This window comes from Heliconius melpomene, chromosome 15, assembly GCF_056956725.1.
Source record: "Heliconius melpomene rosina isolate 202511_hmr_F chromosome 15, ASM5695672v1, whole genome shotgun sequence".
Lineage (NCBI taxonomy): Eukaryota > Metazoa > Arthropoda > Insecta > Lepidoptera > Nymphalidae > Heliconius > Heliconius melpomene.
Window position 1 is genome coordinate 1,672,455 of NC_140403.1, and position 14,554 is coordinate 1,687,008.

The 14,554-nt window shown below is 31.9% G+C and overlaps 1 long non-coding RNA gene across 1 annotated transcript in view; it reads left to right on the forward strand.

Annotated features, from left to right (window-relative positions):
• LOC146531235 (uncharacterized) overlaps positions 1 to 14,554 on the forward strand; it is a 157,617-nt gene that overhangs the window by 13,443 nt on the left and 129,620 nt on the right. The window contains exon 2 of the long non-coding RNA XR_014878776.1: positions 8,361 to 8,406. This is a non-coding gene — a long non-coding RNA (uncharacterized LOC146531235). The remainder of the gene's footprint in view (positions 1 to 8,360; positions 8,407 to 14,554) is intronic.

Below are 14,554 nucleotides of genomic sequence, written 5' to 3' on the forward strand. Positions count from 1 at the left end.
AGTAATAAGTGCCAATGCGGAATGTCTCGTTATCCCATATTATATAGTCACGGTATTTTGTAATTTTTCATTCCAGCCTCGCTGTCGCTGTGTGGTCACTTTGTAGTCTATAAAACTACCATCTATTGGCTATCGTGGCGTACAGGAACAAAAACTGTCTGGAAACGAGGGGTTTTATTCTCATTTGGAGGAAATGATTATTTTAATTTTTAAAATTTTGGTAAGGCTATGAGGGGAGTAGAATTCCACCATATAAACAACCAAATGTAGAGTCAAGAATGCGCGGTGGAAAGTGGGGAATGGAATCGTCTTAATGGGAAACGAAGTGTCTTAGCACTAGGTTCTTGATTCTCTCCGCCTACTCTGCTATGTGCAGGATGTAGTGTGATAGATTGATACTAGATTCTCTTATAATTTTTATTTCCTCACTCTGGGAACGAGTCAAAACTCAGCGTTGGGTTCCGCCACTCAACACGTAATGTCTCAAGAATTCGGCGGAAAATAGGGAACAGAAATGTCTAAATGGAGACGGAGTATCTTAGGACTAGGTTCACAGGTTCCCTCTGCCTACCTTGCTATGTGCGAGATACAGCGTGAAAAAAAGAATAATAATATAATCTGGTAAGAATTTGGATTTTGGATGGCAATAAGGTTTTTTTAACATGAACATATTAACTAAACCTAATATTTATTTAAGGAACTAAGGGCGTAAAACTATAAAATTATTGTTACAAAGCTATGTAATACATTCAGTTCAATAATTATATTTTGTAACAAAAACAACCGATTTCTCTCTAATCACACTACTGTTGATTAAATTCCATATAAAAAGAATCATTGAAATCGGTTGGCGTGATATTATTTAGGAGTTAGGTTTGCGAGTTATTCGCCCCTTTGTCACGCACATACTTAATGTAAATTTAAGACTTACGTGATTTTCTCGTGTATAACTTTGTCAGAAATGGACCAAATAGAAAATGAGACCACACGGGAAGCACGAGGATTCAAATAAATAATTATATATATATATATATATATATATATATATATATATATAATAATAATAAAATTGTTTTAACCGATTTCCTTAGAAGGAGGACCGATTTTGATATTTTTTATATATATATATATATATCTTTACATCTTTATATCTATCTATATATATATATATATATTTCAATTTATGCCAATCTGCCATTCGTTCACAATATTCTAAGAAGTTTTCCAAATGCTAAATTTGAGGTGCACTACGTGGATATATTTATGATGTCCATTATATATCCCAAATATGGAAAAATGTTTTAGTTCCGAAATCGAGTAGGCGATTCTATTCAATGATAGAAAGTTTTCACTCATGATTCATTAGTTAGTTCAAATGTAAAGAGAACCTAGTGTTACGACACTCCGTTCCGTTCTCCGTTTCACACAAAAATAATAATACAGAAAGTTTTTTCTGGTATTCTGGCAGAAAAGTCTATAAGCACATTTTCTTCTGAATGGTAAAACAAAATCAGTATATAACAACTTTCCGCCAATACATTGAAACGTTGGCACGCAGGTACCCCATCGTATTTTTCAACAAATGCCAACAAAAACCTTCATAGTTCGCGTTATTATATCAAGATTCTTAGCTCTTAGTCCACTCACCGTTACTGGAGACACACGGGCGGATGTACTGATGAATAATTCATGAATTTCACGCTTTTTCCTAGATCTCGTCCAGTCTTGCTTGAAGCATTTATGTATAGTATAACATAATAAAACGTTTATGCAAATTTTTATTTTATAAATTTCATCTTTTATAAAGAGTTGAAGCCGTCGTGGCGCAGTGGCGCAACCCACGGATGTGTGTTCGATTCTCACTCGGGACAATGAATTATTATTTATTAAAACATTCACTCCATGCGTGTTTTAGTCCAGACCAACCAATATTCGTAGTCGCGAATATTGGCCAAATGATGAAATATTTGTATTTAATTGCTTAATACTGATTTTATAAATCACACTGATGCATTTTGACACGTCCAGACGATGGCAGAGGTTGGACCATACTAAAATCAAATAATAATACAAAAAAATGTGCTTTTATTTCTCTGGACGTTTCTTAGACTATAATCCTTAATCTAATGTATAATTGATCGAAGAGGTATATCTATGTAAGTCGAGTATATGTAACAAATATAATGGGTTGTAGAATACACTTTTATAAACCATTATTATTATTATTTATGGTCACTTACATTACAAATTGCTTAAAATATCTTACATAAAATATTACTTAGTTTACAATGTAATTGCTTACTATGTATTAATGATTTCCAAGTGAAGAAATGTTTTTTTAGGGTTCTATATTTGAAAAGGTAACCGAACCCTTATAGAATTACTTTGTAGCCCGTATGTCTGTCTGTCAAGACCTTTTATCTCTATATCGTGTAGAGGCGTCAACTTTAATGTAATATAAAATATTCAAGTTTAAAGTTCCTTGTAGCAAAAAAGTCAATCTTCTAAGTCAACGCAATTAAAAGATATGAGCATTTAGGCATCGTCTTTACTGCATGTTGTATGAAATCCGTCACGACAAGTACCTTATAGGTTTTTGTTACTGGGCGAATTTCAAGCAAACGTTTTTTTGATTGCGTTAACTCAGAAGTTTTTGATAGTATTCTCAGCTTCGCTTCTCTATCTTGAGAAAAATGATCTTGGCAGATGAACAGGGATAGAGATCCCATTAAGGTTCCGTTTCTTTTTACGTACTGAATACTAAAATACCTTTTAAAAATGAATTCACTACTATTATGTATACTTTTCATGATACTTTCATTATACTTTTTAGTATTTTAAGCAATCGTTACATTTTTTATTTTACGCTTTATCCTCACGCTGGATCCCGCACATAGAAGGGCAGGCAGAGGGAACCTAATGTAATGATACTCCATTCTCATGAAAACACTTCCATTTCCCACTTTCCACCGAATTATCGAGGCATAACCGCCGCGTTAACACTATCACCCTTGCGCCACAAGTACAAGCTGTACTGTACAATATAAACAATTTGTAAAGAATAATTTAAATTCCATAAAACTAACACCAATTGTGGCTCTTTTAATTACATGGAATATCTATAAAAGTATGCGAATTCACAGTTGGATATTGAACCGTTTGTCATAACTTTTCCGTGGACACTCATGTGAATAAAATATTAAATGTAAATAGACTGTAAAAAATGTAAATTCCTTATCCTTTTAACGTCTTCAGTGAACTGCAGTTGTTATTTATAAAATGATGATAATTATGAAGAGTCCAACGTATCGCAGTGGGCAGCTGACTGTTGACCTGACGGTTATAGGGTAGATTTTGACTTCGGGAATGAATTATTTTCCTTTTTTCGGCTCTGACATCATAAAGCGCTAGGTTATAGTACAATTTTTCGTAATGTTTTCTAATATTTAATTGTTAGAGGCCCAACATCTTCGGATTATTTTTTTTATGACAGCATTTCCTTATTTCGTATATAAAAAAAAACTGTTAACACTTATACACACAAATAGTTGTCATTATATTGTAAAACTTTCATTAGTTTATATATTTAAAAAATCGTAGGTAACCAATTTAATAAAAAATCGTCAAATCATTTTACTCTAGCATATTCCTCCTAAGATGTTCTTTAGTAATGTTCAATATTTATAATACTGTCGTAACTGATTGGTGCCTATACGTGAAAAATATATATGAAAACAATATATTGGTTGAATTTAATAACGCAACCAAAAACAATTGTCTGTGCGTTTGTTCATGCTAATCTCAGAAACGGCTGCACAATCACTATTGTATTTTGGCCCATTACTTAATATTTAGTGTTTATTTTATTTTTATCGGTTTATAAATAAAAATAACTAAGAAGTTTATTAATAAGAATAATAATTGACACAATTGCTATAAAAAATTGATTTTTTAATCGAAAAATTAACTTTTTATTATATTATCATAAGAAAACGACAGTTATTCAGATTGCTAAATTAATAATTATGTAGTCCAAGCGGGCGAAGCCGTGAGTGGGTCGCTAGTGTTCAATAAAGTTCCTTTTTAAGTTCCTTTTTTGTCACACTTAGAGCTCTACGTATCGGTATGTCAGTATTTAAGCAATGCGGGCAGTGTACTGAATTCGTTGCGTCATACATTGTTAAGGGCGACACTCTAACCGTTTTTTCAATCATGATTTTATCGCTTCCTCGGAATGATATCAGAAAGTATCTTTTATGGATTTTTATTGCGACATTTTTAAAGCTTTTTGTTTTTATATCGAGATTTTACTTTATTTGGTCAGGTATTTTAGGATTGTATTAGTTTAAATTCTTTTTTTTTTGTTTTATTTTATTTACTCGTACTTGTTATATGAAAAGTTTATATTTATTACATGTGAAGAGAAGCTACAGAGGCAGTCGTTACACAGCGGCAGAGTGACTGACTTTAAAAGCGACAATTGGGGATTCCAGCTCCGCTCGTCTCGACAAAGCGGCGCGGCGGTGAGTTCCGCGACTCAACATTGCATGATCCCTGTGCCTGCCCTGCCATGCGGAAAAAAACGTGGAGGGTTTTTTTTCTGAGTAAAACTAATGCACTAAATGAGGAAACCTAAATAGACGCTATGTAATCAGATCACGGAAACCACCACTACCCCTAAAGCTTATATAAATCCTATGAAATAATTAAGAAAGCCATTTAAAATTATGTATCTATATTAGAAACCGTTGATGACAGTAGAAATCAATTTGTTTTCTTTTTTAACCGACTTCTGTAAGAAAAGGAGGTTATCAATTCGACTGTAATTCGACTGTAATGTTGTTACCTCATAACTTTTGACTGGGTGAACCGATTTTGATATTTTTTTTTTATTTGAAAGGTGAAGCTTCCCGAATGGTCCCATTTTTTTTTGGTCCATGTCTGACAATGGTATCCATGAGAAAATCACATAAGTCTTAAATTTGCATTAGGTATGTGCGCGACAAATACACGAATAACTCAATGTCGCGCAAACCGATTTTGATGATTCTTTTTTTTATTTGAAAGGATACACTTTAAGGATAATTTGGTGAAAGTTTGGTTAGGTTCCAATTATGGGATCCGGTGAAAATTGAGAAAGTTTGTTTTTTTTTTGGTAAAAAATTGATTATACTGTAATAGTTACAAGCAAAAACTTTTTAACTCGGTGTCAGAAGTGAGATTCATTTCTTTCCAACCAACCTCAAAAAAGAGGATGTTCTCATTTTCAACCAACTTCAAAAAAGGGAGATTCCCAATTCGCCCGAGTACTTTTTATGTATGTTCTTATATACGTATACCAAATATATGTATACCAAAATGTTACTTTGCACAAAAATAATACCTAATTAAATAAGGTTTTACATAGGACAACCACAACCACTCGTTGCCAACCACTACCACCACCATCACCACTCGTTCAAGAAGCATCATTTTAAGATCTACCCATCATTTAAAATCGTAAAATAAATTAATTTTAACAAAAACAATAATCGACTTCTAACAACGAACTAAAAAGTGAAAAATAATTTTACCAAGATTTTATAATTTCGAAGTCGGTCGGTCAAGCTAATGCTACAATACCTTTACTACTTCATGAAATATTGAGTTGCTTTAATAAATGAGACATAAAATTACTTTTTCTTGATCTAAATGAATACTTATTTAATTTACACCAATTTAACGCTTATGAAAGTTGTAAAGAATATAATAAAATCATAATTTTTAGGACTCCGTATCTCAAAAGGTAAAAATTTTATATTATGGCAGTGTCCTTTGATGAAAACTATTAACTTTAAACCAGCGATGTGTTTTTTTTTATAACACTAGTACCAATGCGACGTGGAGCTTTTATAACACAAAATTTTATAGAAAATATATTTGAGATGGTTTTATTGTTCATTTAGTAATTTAAAATGAAATGAAAGACATTTTTTTATTTGTTGAAATTTTGGATCAGCTTTTAATTCAATTAGAGTAACGTTTTGCTCATAGGTCAAGCAAAAAACTAGCGTAAACCGACAACGTCGTCGACATCGACAATTGACATACCTTATCAAAACTAGACACGTTTCTATTACTGCCACATTTATTGGTGTTAGCGCAACTAAACGCAGAACTAGTGGTAAGCTTGAGTCTCGTGTGCACCACGAAGAGCTAAATCTAACAATTTGTCAACCAATTGCGGCCTCACAGACCCCGCCTCGGTATTCAAAGGTTAATAAAAAGATATTATTGAAAAATAAACTAAAAACAAAGTGTCTACTTCACATAATGGACAGAGTAAAAACTGTGACAGGTGTCGTCCTATCGTGCCACTATAAATAATTAAAATATTCAACATCCGGTTATATCGTTATAGTTATATTCTAGTAGCTGGTTATTAGCAACTCCATACAATGCCAGTAACATGCTGTCGATTAAGGTATTAATTTTACAAATCACATTGCATTATTTCAATTGCATTTATATTTAAAGTAATATAGTTATCGAATATTATATATTATACAACGTGTTAATTAAAAATGATTACTTAAATAATATGATATGCCATCATGGAGGAGTGGGAACTAACTGTTTTCGTGATGGTCTTAGGTTCAACCACAGAAGCATCTAATTGTTAACATTAATTTTCATTTCCTCGATAGCTTTACGCTGTATCTCTAGCGGGGTATGCAGAGAGAACGGAGTGCAAAACATTCTTTCGCCTTATCCTGTTTCGCCTTATTTGACTGTCAAATTGATGTCCCCAAGACTTATTTATTTATTTTCATTTCTTCGCTCTGCTTTAGTTTCCATTATCTGCGTTAGTTTACGCTGCTCAACACGCAATGCCTTGAAATTCAGTTCCTCCTCCATTAGGTTTCCCCTGCCTACCCTGCTATTTGCGGGATACGGCGTGAAACAAAAAAAATAGGTTTATCAGTTGTAAGGTACATAAATTGACGCTAACATGCACATTAATAACATATACATATATCGGAATTTGAAACTACACCACACCACATTTAACTAAAACTGCATAATTATTATCTACTGTTTTGCATTTATATTTCTAATGTATTGTAAAAAAAATATTATTTATCACTAAATTAAGCAACTAACGTATAAAAGAGCTGGTCAAGTGCGAGTCGCTCTCCCCACTGAGTGTACCGTACCGCACCCATTCATAAATGTTGACAAACTTAAATTAAATGAACGAACATGAACTAGCACGTTCGGAACGCCATAACTAATATAGAAATATACATTTTGCCAAATTTCATAATTGTAGGGGCACGGGAAGTACCCTATATCGTGGTCTCAATCACAAGCTCTTCAGCCTGGATTCCACTTGTCACATCAATATTAGTACATTACAACGCTGACTTCCGATACTAAGATGTTCATCATGAGTTGACCAGTCAGTTCAGCCACGCTGAGCTGACCATAAATGGTGGTGACAGACGGATAACAAAGTGATTTGAAATTTCTGTTGTATTTTTTTGAGGAACGGAACCCTAAAAAATAATAATTTAAGCATATGCTAAAAATAATAGGTTATTTGCATGCATTCATGGTATTGAATAGAATGACCTTTGGTTCTTTTATCTATTTTTATAGTATTAGCAATAAAAACCTATATACAGTATCTACGGTTAATTAGAATACGAATACTCATTTCCGGTGGCAGTTCTAATATTTGACTTACTCGTTGGTCAACTAGGCATCGCTCCCACGTCTTTGTATATAGTGTGTTTTTTCTTTCTTTAGTGTGGAATAACACTTTAAAAAATATAAATATCTAAATATCTGAGGTCGCCGTGGCATAGTAGGATAGCGTCTGACTGTAAGTGTGATGGCTGTGGATTCAATCCCCATTCGGGGGAATGATTATATTTATTTTCATTTACGTACTCTGGTAGAAATAGCGCGGCATGGACTTATGCCACACAACTCCAATGTCTCTAAAAATGTCTCCAAATGTTATTTATTTACTTATGTTTGCTTCTAGTTCTATTTGGCAATTTACCTATTTTAGTTGAAATAGAGTTATGTGTTTCCATAAATTTGATAAGTTCATGAATTAGATAAGATATAATATAATAGATATATTATACTAGTACCTACTTATAAAGGTTAAAAAGTAGGTTCAGACTTTTCTCTGCAAATCGACGGGGGTCACCTACTTTTAAGACACTCAATTCCGCACGCACCATCGAACAGAGTCGTGGGGGGTGATGATCTCTTACCATCAGGTGACACGTACACTCGTTTGCCTTGTCTGTTTTCATAAAGAAAAAATCTTTTGTTCATTAATTACAGCCTTACGATTGTTTCAGCAAAGAACGCGTCGCTGTGACACTGACAGTGCGTCAATATAGTTTGGTGAGTTTAATTTATTTTATTTTTAACCGACTTTCAAAAAAAATGAGAGTCTCAATTAGTCGGAATATTTTTTTTACATGATATATTGGTAGGGGCCAGTCATGGTGCAGGAAAAGCGTGTGACTGTAAAAGCATCAGTTTGTGGGTTTGTTATGCACTCGAGGAAATGAAAAAAATTGAACGACAATAGGGTGAACATTGTAGTGTCGATAAAAAGTGCGGCGTTCAGCTCCACACAATGCCTTTAGAATTGCGGAGTGTCTTATATATAAGTAAGTAAGTACATGTTAAAGCCTCAACCGCGTACAGTAATATAAATGTTCCTGTCACTGATAAATTAATTTCAAACTCCATTTATTTGAACGTGAATGAAGATAAATTAATTATAAAATACGACTTTACATCGCCTGGGCACTGTTTATATCATCAGGTTAATAGTTTAAGTAGAAAAATATGTGTCATATTACTTTTCAATTAATAAACAATATGTATAAGATAATCATCTGTTTATTACGCAGGTGGCAATCGATTATAATTTTAATGGATAACAGTCCTCTAGTTGTTATTTTATAAATAATTTAATTATTTATTTATTTTTTACTTTGAAATAGGCATACTCGTACATATCGCACAAAATAAATGAGGTCATCGTGGTGCAGTTGTCGGTTCGATTACTACTCGTGGGAATGAAAAAAACACTCTGCTTTCCGCCCACAAAAAATATTATACGACGAGAATATTAGAGACGCTTATTGCGAAATATTATTTTTATTTCCCCTATTTCAGTATTCCAATTTACAGTGAGATACTAAAGGTTCCCACTTGACCCGAACGACAATACTAGTCGTCGCCTGCAACATTGTGCTTAGATTTTAAAATAGGAAATTCCGTTCCCTACGAATTTAGATAAGTTCTACGATAGTTCCAAACGCCGTTACGTACATACAAGTCCAGTCCATCATATTTTCCATTAGCTTCACGCTGTATCCCGTACACAGCAAAGTTGGCAGAGGGAACCCTAGTGTTAGGACACTCCGTTCCCCACTTTCTGCCGCATTCTTGAGGCCCCTGCGCCACGACGGCCTCTCTCATATTTTCCATGACACTATTTATATCTCAACTAACATTTTTCCTGACACAATTTCATTTCTGAACTACTGCTAACGTGTCTAATTAAAAACAAATAATAAGTGATCATTAAATATAAAGTTTTTCACTATTTGTAATAGACGTGGACAGCAGGACGCCTCGGTAACGGTCAACGAGGGTCGCCAATATGGACATCAAAAAGGCCGAGTCGACCGCAGGCCACCTGCCTGTCCAGGGTGGAATAAATAGGAATAATTTCTAGCTAAATTGTTCAGTAACTAATAATTCTAGTGAATATTCAAGAAATTGTTTAAATATACGTTTGTAATTGTGTGTTTGTAATTTCATTGTTTACTTAGTCGGTGGTAAGTGAGACATTAGCCGTTTATTTTTCAATTGTTTGTGAATATCAGTTTGAAATACGGTTTCAGGCAAAAGCTTGTTGCCTATTGTTTAAAAAAGTTTTTAGGCATTTTAAAGCTTATAAGGTCAACATTTTGCTTAAAATTTCATAGTTAATACAATAAAATATTTTTGTGAAACCTTCGACTATTGATAAAAATTAGGTACCTACATATGTACGAAAAAAAAAAGATATGTATAAGAGACTATATACGCATTCTCACGAACGAACTCCAGAAAAATGAATATTAAATAATTCCACTCTTGATTCTCAGTAAATACATGAAACTTTATTAAATATACGAAAAAATATATTACATTGGTGCTTTATGAATATAAAAAAAACATATACCTACTTATAAATAAAGAAAAATTAGAACAATTTAATATTTTTTACTATTTCATATTTAAAAGATTACCCTTATCCCGTACCGTATTGCGTCACAGATATACTATTATGAAAAAATATGTTTTTATGCATATTTATTATTGGTATTGGTATTTAAGCTGTATTTTCAACTTCATTAAAAAGAGACAATTTTCTTCGGAAATTTGTTTTATATATAAATTACAAAATAAATTTCCGTTTACAATTAATATTTACCTAAGTAAACTGACAATGATCGAATTATCTTCCTTTAACTACCGTCGAAGTTTAAAAGAGCATAACGCAAAATAATTAAAATGAATGCTTCTAACCTTTTTACGTTATTTTTTTTTATGTTTGCTACCTCAGAACAGTAGATGCTATATAGGTAGTATATGTTAATTTAAATTTTCTTTTTTATAGGCGAAGGTAATTTTTAATTGGATCTTTTTTTACCACGCATTCTCCTACTGTAGCATCATATATTTTCTCTTTTTACCGTACAATCTCCTTCGTGTCTTCTCCGCACAACGTGGCAAAGTTATATGTGCTCAACTGGCACGTTCGGAATGCCATAATCAAAGAACTAACTATAGATATATTTGCTTTTTGAAGATTGAGTCATTGTTATTAATTACTATTGAAAGCGTGCAGATAGTGACTCTTGAGTTGTGGCCTATTGAGGTAGTGACTCGAACTCCTTTGTCCAAATATTAGTGAACGCCGACCACCGCTCATAGCGCCTAGTTACTAGTTAAAAATGACTCAAAAAGTTTCTTCATATTGTGCACTTCTTAAGTGCGGCCTAAAAGGCCTAAAAGTCATATAATTAAATATTGATAAATAATATGATCAGGTGTTTTTTAACTTTTTTGAATATAATATCGATATAATTTATAATCGAATATATTTTTCTTTTCCAAAATATTACTAGACTAGTTGAGAGTAAATTTGGGTTGACGCAAGTTACGCAACCCCATACAAAAGTGGGCATTCTCTTTTGCAGCATACCCTAATACTCTTTTATATCTATACATAAAACGCATTAAATTCTTTAAATTCACAAAATATAACTTATACACACTACGACGTGGCTTATATATAGACGTTATTATTATATGACGTTGCTAGGGCAACGCGTTTTTCACGCGTCAATGGCTCCTCTACTTATAGGAAATATTCAAATGACCGACTATTGATTTGGCAAAAAAATTTACCCTCGTATGTTTCACGGTTGTATAAATATATGTAATCAATATGTATAGACATTGATACTTTATACATACATAAGTAAATAGTATATGATTATCTATGAACTGTCTCGTCACGGTTAGTACTTATTGGGCGCAACGTCCAATGAAGGGGGTGGGTTTCCATTACATTGAATGGTGAGTAGGTAGTTTAGTTTTTTCCTTATGTTTTTATATAACTAACTAGATAGAGCACACTTAATGGTATGTTGTTTCTTTCTTTATTTGCCATTTACTTTACAAAAATACAAAAATGGTTCTATCATGATTATGTGATAGAACACTTTTTTTGATGGCAACCGTGATAGAACTCACTCGTGATAGAACACACACTGTATTCTACTATAGTGAACAGCAAGGTAAAAAGTAAATTTCTGTTAATTTGTATTCGAACTAGTAACCAAGTGAGTGAGGCACATGCAAATTAAATGCATGCATACCATTGAAATTAATATTTATGAAATCAATTAAATCACGATAGATATTTAAAGCTTTGTATTTAAATAAAAAAAGAAGGAAATTGCGGCGTGAATAATATTATATCATTTCGCTAGTATTACGAAAAAAATGAATGCGATAAGAATTTCTATTTTTTTTTTCTTTTAATATATATAAAATGATCGTTTTAAATATACTATTTTTTTATTTTTTACGCAACATTTCACGCAAGATTGTTTTTGTTTATTTTTGTATCGTTTGTTTAATTGATGTAAACGTTCAGTATACCTCGACTTTGTATTTTTATAAGAATAAAAAGATGTGCCAAGTTCCGTTAATGAAGCAAGATTTTTTTCAAATAGGAACAAACAGAAATAGTACTATGAATACATCAATTATAATAATTTATAGCCTAATAAACAAAAACCAGTACTTTATACTAGCGCTAACATAATTTATTTTATTTTCATGCAAAAATTTCACTATCAAGGCCTTACTCGTGTGTGAAAATACAGCTTTTGAAAAATGGCATTATTTTTTATAATTTGTTAGAAGTATTCATTGTACATTAATCTTAGGTTATAAATTGAGAATACGTTATATGGTTCTTATATCTATATATATAAAAGGACTTGTCCTCACTGACTGAGGTAAGACGCACGCACAGCCGTAACCGCTGATGGTAGAAACGTGAAATTTGGACAGATGTTCACTGTCATAATCTGGACATCCACTAAGAAGGGATTTTGAAAAATTTTAACCCTAAAGGGGTGAAATAGGGGTTCAAAGTTTGTATGGAAAAAAAATTAAATCATCACCGATTTTTATAAAATTTGAAATTTAGATTTTTAAAAGTATTTAATTGAACACGTGTTTCATCGTTTTCTAGAATTCTCCCCCTAAGGGTGCGAATAAGGGGTTGAAAGTTTGTATAGGTTTTTTTTTAAATCGTTACCAATTTTTATAAAATTTAAAATTCAGACTCTTAAACGTATATAATTAAACACATGTTTCATGGTTTTCTAGAATTCTTCCCCTAAGGGTGCAAATAAGAGGTTGAAAGTTTGTATAGAATTTTTTTTAAGCCGGCACCAATTTTTATAACATTTGAAATTCAGACTCTTAAAAGTATTTAATTTGGGTCATAATCAGAAAAGTGGACATTTTCGAATTCGTAACGTAACTGATAAGTAACAACACTGATAATGTTTGTTACGAAACTGATGTCATAAGGCATTATACACAACAAAATAAGGATATTATATGAATAAAATATTGTTTTTTTTATTTAATGAGACACAGATTAAAATTTTAAAGATTCAATCGTTGAATCAATCAAAGATTCAATCAATTCAATTATAAATGTAAGAAGAAAACATAACAAACTGACAATATGAACAATATAATAATGCTAGTTAGTAACGTAATAAACTTATATTTCTAGTTAGAGATCACAAAGTTAATGATAAAATTAAATCCACTTTAAAATATATCAAAATTTGAGTCGTTATCACTGGAATTAAGTTTAATTCTTTGTAAGTGTTTATTCCGCATATCTTCTTATTTAATAGGATTGGTCTTTTTAAGACGTTCTCTATATCTTTTATGTATTTCAGCACTCGACATAGGAGCCATGACGCTTACTGAAAATACAAAAATATTTATCAAAAAATTATTATTAACAAAATCACAACTAATTTCAGGCAGAATAAAAAATATTTTTAACTAAATCGGTTGAGCTGTTTCTGAGATTAGCGTGCACAAACACAGACAAACAAGCAAACAAGCAAAAAACTTAAAAATCATTATTTTTGGTTACTTTACTTTATGAAAAGTCACTAATAGTTTTTTTCATATGCCAGCAATTTTTTTTTCTTATATACATATCTTCCATATACAAGCACCGGTTCGATACAATTTTATTATAAACATATATAAGAAAACATTGGTAACGTAATTGTGAACTAGGCTTCATATTTTCTCAATTTCGTTACGTAACGAAATATAACGAAATTGAGAATGAAATCTGAGAAATTCTAACCCTTTTAAATATTTGCTCATAAGCTACGTGTTGCATCTGCAAGCACTGAAGTTCTTTTTTGAGATTTTGTAAAAAGAAGCAAATAACATAAACAAGAAAACGAAATTATAGAATACTTACCAAAATAAAAGCCGTTTATAACCCTGAGATGTAATTTCACGCATTCCCTCTAAAACATTTAAACCCCTCAACTGCTGCGAGAACACTACTTGTTGTAGCTACGACAGCATTGACTTTTCGAATAATGGTGCCACAACAAAAAACAATATTAAACACCATCCAAAATAATTGCGTTCATCATTTAATTGTACGTTACTAGCCCTGAGTAACAAAAAGACAATATTTTGGGACAAATTTACTTAACTAATATATATTGTTTATTAAATAATGTATCAATAAAAGTAGTTCTATTTAATATTATGCATAAAGTAAAGTAATATAAACATATCTGAAATCAAATAAAACCATAAACATTCGTAACAAATCAATTCTTAAAAAGTAAAGTGGTGAATGGGACACGAAAAATTGTATGGAAGCATTTTGAAAGGTTTTTTGCAACTA